Source organism: Artibeus jamaicensis, unplaced genomic scaffold, assembly GCF_021234435.1.
Source record: "Artibeus jamaicensis isolate MK-2021 breed Jamaican fruit bat unplaced genomic scaffold, CSHL_Jam_final contig_1832, whole genome shotgun sequence".
Taxonomy (NCBI): Eukaryota; Metazoa; Chordata; class Mammalia; order Chiroptera; family Phyllostomidae; genus Artibeus; species Artibeus jamaicensis.
The window spans coordinates 1,102,276-1,107,128 of NW_026521362.1; the positions used below are offsets into that span (position 1 = coordinate 1,102,276).

The following is a 4,853-nucleotide window of genomic DNA, read 5'->3' on the forward strand; positions in this document are numbered from 1 at the left end:
ATGAATGTGTTGGGTATCCTTGGCAACCTGAGCCACTTCCTGGCCATGATCTTGCTGTTGAAGATCTGGAGGTCTAAGTGCTATACACACACCTCTAGAGGAGCCCGATTCTTTCACTTTCTTCTTTACCAGGTACCTACACCTGTTCACCAACTTCATCTTTATCTACACCAGAGTCATGAGGTAAGTTTTCTTTTCTGTGCCTATGTCACAGTGTACATGATCAATGGAGAATTTCAGAAAATATTTGATAGTGAGAATTACACATTCCAACTGGAGTTTCTTCTGTTCTCAGTAATTGGCCTCTTCTTCCTTGAGAACTATAATTTCACTCCCCTGGAAATCTGGTGGACTTTCTCTATCTACTTGGAATCAATGCCCCAGATCTTCCTCATCAGAAAGACTGGAGAGGATGAGACCATTACTATTTAGCACCTGTTCTTTCTCAGGCTGTACTGGGCACTCTACATAGCTAAACAGATCAGGGAGCACCAGACTGTGGTGGACCCTGGCCAGCAGAGTCTGCCTGTTGTGGCTTACAATGAGAATGAGTGCACAGGCGACAACAATCCTGTGGAGAAAAAGGGAACAGGCACGACTACTCTCTCAAGGGGAGAGTGCCTATGGGTGCCTCGGCCACTCCCTCAAGAGGGGAGCGCCTTGTGGCTCTTAAATGCTCCACCTGTGCCCACGGGGTGTGGCAATTTCTAGAGAGAGAGAAAACAAGACCTCTGCTTACTAAAGAAAGTGTGGTCTCAAGAAAGGGAAACCTTGGAAAGATACCCTTTTTCCCTAAAATACAACAGACCCTATGCCCTCTGAAAAGCACTCGGGGTTGTCGGCCCTTACCTGGGCTGTTGCACGCATTCTACCCATGTTGGTGTGTTGACCACAATGGCTGATAGCCTTGGCTGATAACCTTCGCATCCCTGTTCCTGGGTGCCAGATGCAGACTCTGCTGGCCAAGGTCCACCACATCTGGCGCCCAGGAACAGGGACACAAAGGCTATCAGCCACACCAGACTGAGAATCTCTATGACTAAATTACAGCAGTGTCTGGAGTGGTACAAACTATCTTCTACTGTGACTTCTACTTAAGTGTGACCAAAGTCCTTAAAGAAAGGAAAGTAAGCCATCCGATGCCAATTTGAGGGCCCTTGGAGCACAAGGGCATGAAGCAAAGTATTTGAAATGTTCTAATGAGCGACTTATGCATGACTTAGCCCAAATGTTAAAAGTAAAGCCAGAAAAAATGTTTAGTGTGGATGCATTTCAGCAAAGTACTGATCATTCTATCTAGAGGACCTCATCAATAATACCTCCTTTATAGATGTTGCAACTAACCTGGGCCAATCACACAAACATGGTGCCATATGATGTCAACTGGAACATCAAGGAACATTAGGTACCTATTCACAAGTGGGTCAAATAAACTACTGCTTGCCCTCCCTCTCTCTCTCAAAAAAAGATCACTTTACAAGGAAATGAAAATTGGCTGGTAACCATGGAAAAGTTTGTTTTACTTTTCTATTATATGAAAAGCCATAAATGCGGTTTCAATCTTTTTTATTTGAACTTTATTATAGTTTTCCATTATCATTTTGTCATCTTATACTTCCCTCCCCCAACAGTCATCACACTGTTGCCCATGTCTGTGAGTCCTTTTTCCTTTTTCATTCAATCCCTCTACTCTCTTACCTCCTCCACCCCACTATCTATGTCATCCTGCTCTCCATCTATGAGTCTGTCCCCATTCTCCTTGTTAGTTCAGTTTGTTCATTAGATGCTACCATGAGTGAAATTATATGGTACTTTTCTTTTTCTGACTGGCTTATTTCATGTAACATAATGTTCTCTAGGTCCATCCAACTGTCACTAAGAGTAAAACTTCCTTCTGTTTTATGGCCGAGCAGTATTTGTGTAAATGTCCCATAGGTATTTCAGCCACTTATCTACTGATGGACACGTGGGCTGCTTCCATATCTTGGTGATTGCAAATAATGGTGCAATGCACATAGGGGTGTTTATATTCTTTCAAATTAGTGGTTTGGGTTCCTTTGCATATATTCCCATAAGTGGGATCACTGGGTCAAAAAACAGATCCATTTTTTAATTTTTGAGTAATCTACGTACTGCTTTCCATAGTGGCTGTACCAATCTGCATTCCCACAAACAGTGCTGAACGGTTCCCCTCTCTGCACATCCTCACCAGCACTTGTTTGTTGATTTACTGATGATAGCCATTCTGACAGATGTGAGATGGTATCTTGTTGTGGTTTTAATTTGCATTTATCCAATGATTAGTGATTATGAGCATCTTTTCATACGTCTATTGGCCATCTATATGTCCTCTCTGAAGACATGTCTATTCAGGTCCTTTGCCCATTTTTAGTTGTCTTGTTTATTTGTCTTTAGTGTTGAGTTTTATAGGTTCTTTATAAATTTTGGATATTAAGCCCTTATTACATGTATTAGCAAATATGTTCTCCCATTCTGTGAGTTGTCTTTTTATTTTGGTGATGATTTCCTTTGCTGTGCAAAAATTAAATGAAATACATCAGTGTATCAAAAAGATCATACAACATGATCAAGTGGGATTTATTCTGAGAATGCAAGGTTGGTACAACATTTGCAAATCAATAAATGTGATTCACCACATAAACAAAGTGAAGCATAAAAACCAAATGATTGTATCAATAGTTGCAGAAAAATAATTTGATAAAATCCAGTATCCATTCATGATAAAAACTGTCAGCAAAGTGGGATTAGAAGGAATATATCTAAACATAAAATGAGTCCATATATGACAAACTCATGTCAGCATCATACTCAGTAGACAAAAACTATAAGCATTCCTCTTAAGATCAGGAACAAAATAGGAATGTCCAATTTCCCATCTCTTATTCAACATAGTACTGAAAGTTCTAGCCACAGTGACCAGATAAGAAGAAGAAATAAAAGGCATCCAAATTGTAAAGAAAGGAGTAAAACTGTCATTATTTACAAATGACATTAGACTGTACATTGAGAACCCCAAAGATTTCACCAAGAAACAATTAGAACTGAAAAATGAATTTAGCAAAGTGGCAGGATACAAACATTAATATCCAGAAATCAATTTCATTTTTATATGCCAATAACAAACTAACAGTAAGGGAAATTAAGAAAACAATGCCATTCATAATTGCTACAAAAAGGATAAAATACCTAGGAATAAACATAATCAAGGATATAAAAGACCTATACTCAGAAAATTATAAGACACTGAAGAAAGAAACTGAAGAAGATACAAATAAGTGGAAGTACATAGTGTGTTCATGGATAGGAAGAATTAACTTCATTAAAATGCCCATATTACCCACAGCAATCTATAGATTCAGTACAATTCCTATCAAGATTCCAGTGACATACTTCCAGCCAAGATGGAGGCATAGGTGGAAATACTGTACCTCCTCACACAACCAAAATTAAGGACAACAAAGATTTAGAAACAAAAACACAACAAGAACAGATAGAAAATTGAACTGTACCAAAGTCCAACAACAACAAACTATTCATCCAGACCAGTAAGAGGGGCAGAGATGGCAGCCCAAGTAGAGGGGTCACAACAGGAAAAAGCAGTGGCTGCCAGACAGATCCAGACTCACAGGAGAGTTTGTTGGAGAGACCCACAGGGTCCTAGAATGTACACAAGCCCCCCTAACCAGGAACCAGCGCCAGAAGGGCCCAATTTGCCTGTGGGAAGTGGCAGAGGGGACCAAAATCCGAGATAGAGCAGAACAAACGTCATTGCTCCCTCTCTGACGCTGCTCCACGTCACAACCCAGGGACTGGGTTGACCCACCCTGATGAACACCTAAGTTTTCACCCATCACATGTAACAGGCGCCAACAGACCAAAACATTATGGCTCAAGCAGAAGAACAGCTCAAAGCCCCAGAGTCAATACTTTTAAGTGACCAAGATATAGTCAACCTATTGGATGCACAGTTCAAAACATTGGTGATCAGGATGCTCACAGAACTGGTTGATTTTGGTCACAAATTAGATGAAAAAATGAAGTGAAATGCACAGGGAACTAATAGTGATGGGAAGGAAACTGGGACTCAAATCAATGGAGTGCACCAGAAAGAATAAAGAAACAACCAGTCAGAAAATAATGGAGAAATAAGAATTCAAAAAATGAGGAGAGGCTTAGGAACCTCCAGGACATCTTTAAACATTCCAACATCTGAATTATAGGAGTACCAGAAGGGGAATAGGAACAGCAACAAGTAGAAAACTTATGTGAACAAATAATAAAGGAGAACTTCCCAAATCTGGCAAAGGCAATAGACTTCCAGGAAGCTCAGAGAGTCCCAAAGAAGGTGGACCCAAGAAGAAACACACCAAGGCACATCACAATTACATTACCCAAGATTAAAATGAAGGGGAGAATTCTAGAAGCATCAAGAGCTAAGGGGACACTCACCTACAAAGGAGTTCCCATCAGACTGTCAGTGGATTTCTCAAAAGAGACCTTACAGGCAAGAAGGGGCTAGAAAGAAGTATTCCTAGTCATGAAATCCAAAGACCTACATTCAAGATTTCTGTATCCAACAAAGCTTTCATTTAGAATGGAAGGGCAGATAAAGTGCTTCATAGATAAGGTCAAGTTCAAGGAGTTCATCATCACCAAGCCCTTATTACATGAAATGTTACAGAGACTTATCTAAGAAAAAGAAGAAAAAATATGAACAATATGAACAGTAAAAAGACAGCAAACTCACAGTTATTAACAACCAAACCTAAAACAAAAGAAACTAAGCAGACAGCTAGATCAGGAGCAGAACCACAGAAATGGAGATCACATGG

General features: G+C 40.1%; 1 pseudogene; it reads left to right on the top strand.

Annotated features, from left to right (window-relative positions):
* Positions 1–1,151, top strand: LOC119044105 (ER lumen protein-retaining receptor 3-like; annotated as a pseudogene).
* The last annotated feature ends 3,702 nt before the right edge of the window (positions 1,152–4,853 follow it).